This window comes from Aegilops tauschii, chromosome 1 (genome assembly GCF_002575655.3).
Source record: "Aegilops tauschii subsp. strangulata cultivar AL8/78 chromosome 1, Aet v6.0, whole genome shotgun sequence".
Lineage (NCBI taxonomy): Eukaryota > Viridiplantae > Streptophyta > Magnoliopsida > Poales > Poaceae > Aegilops > Aegilops tauschii.
In genome coordinates, this window is record NC_053035.3 from 349,871,069 (window position 1) to 349,881,997 (window position 10,929).

Below are 10,929 nucleotides of genomic sequence, written 5' to 3' on the forward strand. Positions count from 1 at the left end.
GCCAAGCAATTGTTTCATACTTTAGTATTCTCAAACTTTTTCAACTTTCACACAATACATGAGCGTGAGCCATGGACATAGCACTATTGGTGGAATATAATGGTGGTTGTGGAGAAGACAAAAAAAGAGGAAGAAGGTCTCACATCAACTAGGCATATTAATGGGCTATGGAGATGCCCATCAATAGATGTCAATGTGAGTGAGTTGGGATTGCCATGCAACGGATGCACTAGAGCTATAAATGTATGAAAGCTCAACAAAAGAAACTAAGTGGGTGTGCATCCAACTTGCTTGCTCATGAAGACCTAGGGCATTTGAGGAAGCCCATCGTTGGAATATACAAGCCAAGTTCTATAACGAAAATTCCCACTAGTATATGAAAGTGACAAAATAAGAGACTCTCTATAATGAAGATCATGGTGCTACTTTGAAGCACAAGTGTGGAAAAAGGATAGTAGCATTGTCCCTTCTCTCTTTTTCTGTCTTTTTTGGGCCTTTCTCTTTATTTATGGCCTTTCTCTTTTTTTATGGCATTTCTCTTTTTTTCCTCACACAGGACAATGCTCTAATAATGAAAATCATCACACTTCTATTTATTTACAACTCAAGAATTACAACTCAATACTAGAACAAAATATGACTCTATATGAATGCCTCCGGCGGTGTACCGGGATGTGCAATGAATCAAGAGTGACATGTATGAAAAAATTACGAAGGGTGGCTTTGCCACAAATACGATGTCAACTACATGATTATGCAAAGCAATATGACAATGATGAAGCGTGTCATAATAAACGGAACGGTGGAAAGTTGCATGGCAATATATCTCGGAATGGCTATGGAAATGCCATAATAGGTAGGTATGGTGGCTGTTTTGAGGAAGGTAAATGGTGGGTTTATGGTACCGGCGAAAGTTGCGCGGTACTAGAGAGGCTAGCAATGGCGGAAGGGTGAGAGTGCGTATAATCCATGGACTCAACATTAGTCATAAAGAACTCATATACTTATTGCAAAAATCTACAAGTCATCAAAACCAAGCACTACACGCATGCTCCTAGGGGAAGGGTTGGTAGGAGTTAACCATCGCGCGATCCCGACCTCCACACAAAGGATGACAATCAAAGAAATACCTCATGCTTCAAATTTGTTACACAACAGTTACCATACGTGCATGCTACGAGACTTGCAAACCTCAACACAAGTATTTCTCAAATTCACAATTACTCAACTAGCACGACTCTAATATCACCATCTTCATATCTCATAACAATCATCAACTATCAAACTTGTCATAATATTCAATGCACTTTATATGAAAGTTTTTATTATACCCATCTTGAATGCCCATCATATTAGGACTAGTTTTATAACCAAAGCAAATTACCATGCTGTTCTAAAAGACTCTCAAAATAATATAAGTGAAGCATGAGAGATCAATAATTTCTATAAAATAAAACCACCACCGTGCTCTACAAAGATATAAGTGAAGCACTAGAGCAAAATTATCTAGCTCAAAAGATATAAGTGAAGCACATAGAGTATTCTAATAAATTCCGATTCATGCATGTCTCTCCCAAAAGGTGTGTACATCAAGTATGATTGTGGAAAACTAAAAATCAAAGACTCAAATCATACAAGACGCTCCAAGCAAAACACATATCATGTGGTGAATAAAAATATAGCCTCAAGTAAAGTTACCGATGAACGAAGACGAAAGAGGGGATGCCTTCCGGGGCATCCCCAAGCTTAGGCTCTTGGTTGTCCTTGAATATTACCTTGGGGTGCCTTGGGCATCCCCAAGCTTAGGCTCTTGCCACTCCTTATTCCATAATCCATCGAATCTTTACCCAAAACTTGAAAACTTCACAACACAAAACTCAACAGAAAACTTGTAAGCTCTGTTAGTATAAGAAAATAAATCACCACTTTTGGTACTGTTGTGAACTCATTATTTATTCACATTGGTGTAATATCTACTGTATTCCAACTTCTCTATGGTTCATACCCTCCGATACTACTCATAGATTCATCAAAATAAGCAAACAACACATAGAAAACAGAATCTGTCAGAAACAGAACAGTCTGTAGTAGTCTGTAACTCTCGGATACTTCTGTAACTCCAAAAATCCTACAAAATTAGGAAAACCTGAGAAATTTGTGTACCAATCCAGAGCAAAAGGAATCAATCAAAAGCACATTTCTGTGAATTATCAAAACTAATTCACTGGACACAAAAGTTTCTGATTTTCAGCAGGATCAACACAACTATCACCCTAAGCTATCCTAAAGGTCTTACTTGGCACTTTATTGAAACAAAAGCTATTAAACATGATTAGTACAGTAGAATAATCATGTGAACACACAAAAACAGGAAAGGTAAATATTGGTTTGTCTCCCAACAAGAGCTTTTCTTTATTGCCTTTTTAGCTAGGCATGATGATTTCAATTATGCTCACATAAAAGATAAGATTTGAAACATAACGGGAGCATCATGAAGCATATGACTAGCACATTTAAGACTAACCCACTTCCTATGCATAGGGATTTTGTGAGAAAACAATTTATGGGAACAAGAATCAACTAGCATAGGAAAGCAAAACAAGCATAACTTCAAGATTTTAAGCACATAGAGAGGAAACTTGATATTATTGCAATTCCTGCAAGCATATATTCCTCCCTCATAATAATTTTCAGTAGCATCATGAATGAAATCAACAATATAACTATCACATAAATCACTATTTTCATGATGCACAAGCATAGAATTTTTATTACTCTCCACATAAGCAAATTTCTTCTCATGAATAATAGTGGGAGCAAACTCAACAAAATAACTATCATATGAGGCATAATCCAATTGAAAATTAAAATCAAGATGACAAGTTTCATGGTTATCATTAATCTTTATAGCATACATGTCATCACAATAATCATCATAGATAGCAACTTTGTTCTCATAATTAATTGGAACCTCTTCCGAAATAGTGGATTCATCACTAAATAAAGTCATGACCTCTCCAAATCCACTTTCATAAATATAATCATCATAAATAGGAGGCATGCTTTCATCATCATAAATTTTCTCATCAAAACTTGGGGGACAAAAAATATCATCTTCATCAAACATAGCTTCCCCAAGCTTGTGGCTTTGCATATCATTAGCATCATGGATATTCAAGGAATTCATACTAACAACATTGCAATCATGCTCATCATTCAAATATTTAGTGCCAAACATTCTATAGACTTCTTCTTCTAGCACTTGAGCACAATTATCGGAATCCTTATTCTCATGAAAGACATTAAAAAGATGAAGCATATGAGGCACTCTCAATTCCATTTTTTGTAGTTTTCTTTTGTATACTAAACTAGTGATAAAACAAGAAACTAAAAGATTCGATTGCAAGATCTAAAGATATACCTTCAAGCACTAACCTCCCCAGCAATGGCGCCAGAAAAGAGCTTGATGTCTACTACGCAACCTTCTTCTTGTGACGTTGTTGGGCCTCCAAGTGCAGAGGTTTGTAGGACAGTAGCAAATTTCCCTCAAGTGGATGACCTAAGGTTTATCAATCCGTGGGAGGCGTAGGATGAAGATGGTCTCTCTCAAACAACCCTGCAACCAAATAACAAAGAGTCTCTTTGTTGGAAATAAGCCCTAGAGGCAATAATAAAATGGTTATTATTATATTTCCTTGTTCATGATAATTGTCTATTATTCATGCTATAATTGTGTTATCCGGAAATCGTAATACATGTGTGAATACATAGACCACAACATGTCCCTAGTGAGCCTCTAGTTGACTAGCTCGTTGATCAACAGATAGTCATGGTTTCCTGACTATGGACATTGGATGTCATTGATGACGGGATCACATCATTAGGAGAATGATGTGATGGACAAGACCCAATCCTAAGCATAGCACAAGATCGTGTAGTTCATTTGCTAGAGCTTTTCCAAATGTCAAGTATCATTTCCTTAGACCATGAGATTGTGCAACTCCCAGATACCATAGGAGTGCTTTGGGTGTGCCAAACGTCACAACGTAACTGGGTGGCTATAAAGGTGCACTACGGGTATCTCCGAAAGGGTCTGTTGGGTTGGCACGAATCGAGACTGGGATTTGTCACTCCGTATGACCGAGAGGTATCTCTGGCCCCACTCGGTAATGCATCATCATAATGAGCTGAATGTGACCAAGTGTTTGGTCACGGGATCATGCATTACGGTACGAGTAAAGTGACTTGCCGGTAACGAGATTGAACAAGGTATTGGGATACCGACGATCGAATCTCGGGCAAGTAACGTACCGATTGACAAAGGGAATTGTATACGGGATTGATTGAATCCTCGACATCGTGGTTCATCCGATGAGATCATCGTGGAACATGTGGGAGCCAACATGGGTATCCAGATCCTGCTGTTGGTTATTGACCGGAGAGTCGTCTCGGTCATGTCTGCATGTCTCCCGAACCCGTAGGGTCTACACACTTAAGGTTCGGTGACGCTAGGGTTGTAGAGATACTAGTATGCGGTAACCCGAAAGTTGTTCGGAGTCCGGGATGAGATCCCGGACGTCACGAGGAGTTCCGGAATGGTCCGGAGGTGAAGAATTATATATAGGAAGTCCAGTTTCGGCCACCGGGAAGGTTTCGGGGGTCACCGGTATTGTACCGGGACCACCGGAAGGGTCCGGGGGGTCCACCGGGTGGGGCCACCTATCCCGGAGGGCCCCATGGGCTGAAGTGGGGAAGGGAACCAGACCCTGGTGGGCTGGTGCGCCCCCCTTGGGCCTCCCCTGCGCCTAGGGTTGGAAACCCTAGGGGTGGGGGCGCCCCACTTGACTTGGGGGGCAAGTCCCCCCCCCTTGGCCGCCACCCCCTTGGAGATGGGATCTCCTAGGGCCGGCGCCCCCCTGGACCCCTATATAAAGAGGGGGGAGGGAGGGCAGCAGTACCCAAGCCGTGGCGCCTCCCTCTCCCTCCCGTGACACATCTCCCTCCTCCCGCAGCGCTTGACGAAGCCCTGTTGGAATCCCGCTACTTCCACCACCACGCCGTCGTGCTGCTGGATCTCCATCAACCTCTCCTCCCCCCTTGCTGTATCAAGAAGGAGGAGACGTCGCTGCTCCGTACGTGTGTTGAACGCGGAGGTGCCGTCCGTTCGGCGCTCGGTCATCGGTGATTTGGATCACGACGAGTACGACTCCATCAACCCCGTTCTCTTGAACGCTTCCGCTCGCGATCTACAAGGGTATGTAGATGCACTCCTTCCCTCTCATTGCTAGTAAACTCCATAGATGGATCTTGGTGATGCGTAGAAAATTTTAAATTTCTGCAACGATCCCCAACAGTGGCATCATGAGCCAGGTCTATGCGTAGTTTCTATGCACGAGTAGAACACAAACTTGTTGTGGGCGTAGATGATGTCAATTTTCTTACCACTACTAGTCTTGTCTTGTTTCGGCGGCATCGTGGGATGAAGCGGCCCGGACCGACCTTACACGTACGCTTACGTGAGACAGGTTCCACCGACTGACATGCACTAGTTGCATAAGGTGGCTAGCGGGTGTCTGTCTCTCCCACTTTAGTCGGAACGGATTCGATGAAAAGGGTCCTTATGAAGGGTAAATAGAAATTGGCATATCACGTTGTGGTTTTGGCGTAGGTAAGAAACGTTCTTGCTAAGAAACCTATAGCAGCCACGTAAAAACTTGCAACAACAATTAGAGGACGTCTAACTTGTTTTTGCAGCATATGCCGTGTGATGTGATATGGCCAAAAGGATGTGATGTATGAGATTGATCATGTTCTTGTAATAGGAATCACGACTTGCATGTCGATGAGTATGACAACCGGCAGGAGCCATAGGAGTTGTTTTTATTTTTGTATGACCTGCGTGTCATTGAACAACGCCATGTAAATTACTTTACTTTATTGCAAAACACGTTAGCCATAGAAGTAGAAGTAATCGTTGGCGTGACAACTTCATGAAGACACGATGATGGAGATCATGGTGTCATGCCGGTGACGAAAATGATCATGGCGCCCCGAAGATGGAGATCAAAAGGAGCAAAATGATATTGGCCACATCATGTCACTATTTGATTGCATGTGATGTTTATCATGTTTTACATCTTATTGGCTTAGAACGACGGTAGCTTAAATAAGATGATCCCTCGCAATAATTTCAAGAAAGTGTTCCCCCTAACTGTGCACCGTTGCGAAGGTTCGTTGTTTCGAAGCACCACGTGATGATCGGTGTGATAGATTCTAACGTTCGAATACAACGGGTGTAAGCCAGATTTACACACGCAATACACTTAGGTTGACTTGACGAGCCTAGCATGTACAGACATGGCCTCGGAACACGGAAGACCGAAAGGTCGAGCATGAGTCGTATAGAAGATACGATCAACATGAAGATGTTCACCGATGTTGACTAGTCCGTCTCACGTGATGATCGGACACGGCCTAGTTGACTCGGATCATGTTTCACTTAGATGACTAGAGGGATGTCTATCTAAGTGGGAGTTCATTGAATAATTTAATTAGATGAACTTAATTATCATGAACTTAGTCTAAAATCTTTACAATACGTCTTGTAGATCAAATGGCCCACGCTAATGTTGCCCTCAACTTCAACGCGTTCCTAGAGAAAACCAAGCTGAAAGATGATGGCAGCAACTATACGGACTGGGTCTGGAACCTGAGGATCATCCTCATAGCTGCCAAGAAAGATTATGTCCTAGAAGCACCGCTAGGTGAAGCACCCATCCCAGAGAACCAAGACGTTATGAACGCTTGGCAGCAGCGTGCTGATGATTACTCCCTCGTTCAGTGCGGCATGCTTTACAGCTTAGAACCGGGGCTCCAAAAGCGTTTTGAGCAACACGGAGCATATGAGATGTTCGAAGAGCTGAAAATTGTTTTCCAAGCTCACGCCCGGGTCGAGAGATATGAAGTCTCCGACAAGTTCTTCAGTTGTAAGATGGAGGAAAATAGTTCTGTCAGTGAGCACATACTCAAAATGTCTGGGTTACACAACCGCTTGTCTCAGCTGGGAGTTAATCTCCCGGATGACGCGGTCATTGACAGAATCCTTCAGTCGCTTCCACCGAGATATAAGAGCTTTTTGATGAACTTCAATATGCAGGGGATGGAAAAGACCATTCCTGAGGTATATTCAATGCTGAAATCAGTAGAGGTGGAGATCAAAAAGGAACATCAAGTGTTGATGGTGAATAAAACCACTAAGTTCAAGAAAGGCAAGGGTAAGAAGAACTTCAAGAAGGACAGCAAGGGAGTTGTCGCGCCCGGTAAGCCAGTTGCCGGGAAGAAGCCAAAGAATGGACCCAAGCCTGAGACTGAGTGCTTTTATTGCAAGGGAAGTGGTCACTGGAAGCGGAACTGCCCCAAGTACTTAGCGGACAAGAAGGCTGGCAACACCAAAGGTATATGTGATATACATGTTATTGATGTATACCTTACCAGCACTCGTAGTAGCTCCTGGGTATTTAATACCGGTGTGGTTGCTCATATTTGTAACTCAAAGCAGGAGCTGCGGAATAAACGGAGACTGGCAAAGGACGAGGTGATGATGTGCGTCGGGAATGGTTCCAATGTCGATGTGATCGCCGTCGGCACGCTACCTCTACATTTACCTACGGGATTAGTTTTAAACCTCAATAATTGTTATTTAGTGCCAGCTTTGAGCATGAACGTTGTATCTGGATCTCGTTTAATGCGAGATGGCTACTCATTTAAATCCGAGAATAATGGTTGTTCTATTTATATGAGAGATATGTTTTATGGTCATGCCCCGCTGGTCAATGGTTTATTCTTAATGAATCTCGAACGTGATGTTACACATATTCATAGTGTGAATACCAAAAGATGTAAAGTTGATAACGATAGTCCCACATACTTGTGGCACTGTCGCCTTGGTCACATTGGTGTCAAGCGCATGAAGAAGCTCCATGCTGATGGACTTTTAGAGTCTCTCGATTATGAATCATTTGACACATGCGAACCATGCCTCATGGGTAAAATGACCAAGACTCCGTTCTCCGGAACAATGGAGCGAGCAACCAACTTATTAGAAATCATACATACTGATGTGTGCGGTCCAATGAGTGTTGAAGCTCGCGGAGGCTATCGTTATGTTCTCACTCTCACTGATGACTTGAGTAGATATGGGTATGTCTACTTGATGAAACACAAGTCTGAGACCTTTGAAAAGTTCAAGGAATTTCAGAGTGAGGTTGAGAATCAACGTGACAGGAAAATAAAATTCTTACGATCAGATCATGGAGGGGAATATTTGAGTCACGAATTTGGCACACACTTAAGGAAATGTGGAATAGTTTTACAACTCACGCCGCCTGGAACACCTCAGTGAAATGGTGTGTCCGAACGTCGTAATCGCATTTTATTGGATATGGTGCGATCTATGATGTCTCTTGCCGATCTACCGCTCTCATTTTGGGGCTATGCTTTAGAGACTGCCGCATTCACTTTAAATAGGGCTCCGTCGAAATCCGTTGAGACGACACCGTATGAATTATGGTTTGGGAAGAAACCTAAGCTGTCGTTTCTAAAAGTTTGGGGATGCGATGCTTATGTCAAGAAACTTCAACCTGAAAAGCTCGAACCCAAGTCAGAAAAATGTGTCTTCATAGGATACCCTAAGGAAACCATTGGGTATACCTTCTACCTCAGATCCGAAGGCAAGATCATTGTTGCCAAGAACGGGTCCTTTCTGGAGAAAGAGTTTCTCTCGAAAGAAGTGAGTGGGAGGAAAGTGGAACTTGATGAGGTGATAGTCACCCCTTCCGAACCGGAAAGTAGCGCAGCGCGGGAAGATGTTCCTGTGGTGCCTGCACCGACTGGGGAGGAAGTTAATGATGATGATCATGAAGCTTCAGATCAAGTTACTGCTAAACTTCGTAGGTCCACAAGGACACGTTCCGCACCAGAGTGGTACGGCAACCCTGTCATGGAAATCATGTTGTTAGACAACGGTGAACCTTCGAACTATGAAGAAGCGATGGCGGGCCCGGATTCCAACAAATGGCTTGAAGCCATGCAATCCGAGATAGGATCCATGTATGAAAATGAAGTATGGACTTTGACTGACTTGCCCGATGATCGGCGAGCCATAGAAAATAAATGGATCTTTAAGAAGAAGACAGACGCGGATGGTAATGTGACCATCTATAAGGCTCGACTTGTCGCTAAGGGTTATCGACAAGTTCAAGGGGTTGACTACGATGAGACTTTCTCACGCGTAGCGAAGCTGAAGTCCGTCCGAATCATGTTAGCAATTGCCGCATTCTATGATTATGAGATATGGCAAATGGACGTCAAAACGGCATTCCTTAACGGCTTTCTTAAGGAAGAATTGTATATGATGCAGCCGGAAGGTTTTGTCGATCCCAAGAATGCTAACAAGGTATGCAAGCTCCAGCGCTCCATCTATGGGCTGGTGCAAGCATCTCGGAGTTGGAACATTCGATTTGATGAGATGATCAAAGCGTTTGGGTTTACACAGACTTATGGAGAAGCCTGTGTTTACAAGAAAGTGAGTGGGAGCTCTGTAGCATTTCTCATATTATATGTGGATGACATATTGTTGATGGGAAATGATATAGAATTCTTGGGAAGCATAAAGGCCTACTTGAACAAGTGTTTTTCAATGAAGGACCTTGGAGAAGCTGCTTATATATTAGGCATCCAGATCTATAGAGATAGATCAAGACGCCTCATTGGTCTTTCACAAAGTACGTACCTTGACAAGATATTGAAGAAGTTCAATATGGATCAGTCCAAGAAGGGGTTCTTGCCTGTATTGCAAGGTGTGCAATTGAGCACGGCTCAATGCCCGACCACGGCAGAAGATAGAGAAAAGATGAGTGTCATCCCCTATGCCTCGGCCATAGGGTCTATTATGTATGCCATGCTGTGTACCAGACCTGGTGTAAACCTTGCCGTAAGTTTGGTAGGAAGGTACCAAAGTAATCCCGGCATGGAACACTGGACAGCGGTCAAGAATATCCTGAAGTACCTGAAGAGGACTAAGGATATGTTTCTTGTTTATGGAGGTGACGAAGAGCTCGTCGTAAAGGGTTACGTCGATGCTAGCTTCGACACAGATCTGGATGACTCTAAGTCACAAACCGGATACGTGTATATTTTGAATGGTGGGGCAGTAAGCTGGTGCAGTTGCAAGCAAAGCATTGTGGCGGGATCTACATGTGAATCGGAATACAGGGCGGCCTCAGAGGCAGCACAAGAAGCAATCTGGGTGAAGGAGTTCATTACCGACCTAGGAGTTATTCCCAATGCGTCGGGCCCGATGACTCTCTTCTGTGACAACACTGGAGCTATTGCCCTTGCCAAGGAGCCCAGGTTTCACAGGAAGACCAGGCATATCAAGCGTCGCTTCAACTCCATTCGTGAAAGTGTTCAAAATGGAGACATAGATATTTGTAAAGTACATACGGACCTGAATGTAGCAGATCCGTTGACTAAACCTCTCCCTAGAGCAAAACATGATCAACACCAGAACTCTATGAGTGTTCGATTCATCACAATGTAACTAGATTATTGACTCTAGTGCAAGTGGGAGACTGTTGGAAATATGCCCTAGAGGCAATAATAAAATGGTTATTATTATATTTCCTTGTTCATGATAATTGTCTATTGTTCATGCTATAATTGTGTTATCCGGAAATCGTAATACATTTGTGAATACATAGACCACAACATGTCCCCAGTGAGCCTCTAGTTGACTAGCTCGTTGATCAACAGATAGTCATGGTTTCCTGAGTATGGACATTGGATGTCATTGATGACGGGATCACATCATTAGGAGAATGATGTGATGGACAAGACCCAATCCTAAGCATAGCACAAGATCGTGTAGTT